Consider the following 1,045-nt stretch of genomic DNA (forward strand, 5'->3'; position numbering starts at 1 on the left):
ACTTTGCGAGGCTCTGAAGTTTTACTTTGCAAAGATCCAAAGTATTACTTTGCGAGGCTCTGAATTATTACTTTGTGATGCTCTGAAGAATTACTTTGTGAGGCTCCGAAGTATTATTTTGCGAGGCTCTGAATTATTACTTTGCGAGGCTCTGAAGTATTACTTTGCGAGGCTCTGAATTATTACTTTGTGATGCTCTGAATTATTACTTTGTGATGCTCTGAAGTATTACTTTGCGAGGCTCTGAAGTATTACTTTGCGAAGATCCAAAGTATTACTTTGCGAGGCTTTGAATTATTACTTTGTGATGCTCTGAAGTATTACTTTGCGAGGCTCTGAAGTATTACTTTGCGAAGATCCAAAGTATTACTTTGCGAGGCTCTGAATTATTACTTTGTGATGCTCTGAATTATTACTTTGTGATGCTCTTAAGTATTACTTTGTGAGGCTCCGAAGTATTATTTTGCGAGGCTCTGAATTATTACTTTGCGAGGCTACGAAGTATTATTTTGCGAGGCTCTGAATTATTACTTTGTGAGGCTCTGAAGTATTACTTTGCGAGGCACTGAATTATTACTTTGTGATGCTCTGAATTATTACTTTTCAAGGCTCTGAAGTATTACTTTGCGAGGCTCTGAATTATTACTTTGTGATGCTCTGAATTATTACTTTTCAAGGCTCTGAAGTATTACTTTGCGAGGCTCTGAATTATTACTTTTTGATGCTCTGAAGAATTACTTTGTGATGCTTTGAAGTAATACTTTGCGAGGCTCTGAAGTTTTACTTTGCAAAGATCCAAAGTATTACTTTGCGAGGCTCTGAATTATTACTTTGTGATGCTCTGAAGAATTACTTTGTGAGGCTCCGAAGTATTATTTTGCGAGGCTCTGAATTATTACTTTGCGAGGCTCTGAAGTATTACTTTGCGAGGCTCTGAATTATTACTTTGTGATGCTCTGAATTATTACTTTGTGATGCTCTGAAGTATTACTTTGCGAGGCTCTGAAGTATTACTTTGCGAAGATCCAAAGTATTACTTTGCGAG

The sequence above is a fragment of the Callionymus lyra genome, chromosome 16 (genome assembly GCF_982586985.1).
Source record: "Callionymus lyra chromosome 16, fCalLyr1.hap1.1, whole genome shotgun sequence".
Lineage (NCBI taxonomy): Eukaryota > Metazoa > Chordata > Actinopteri > Syngnathiformes > Callionymidae > Callionymus > Callionymus lyra.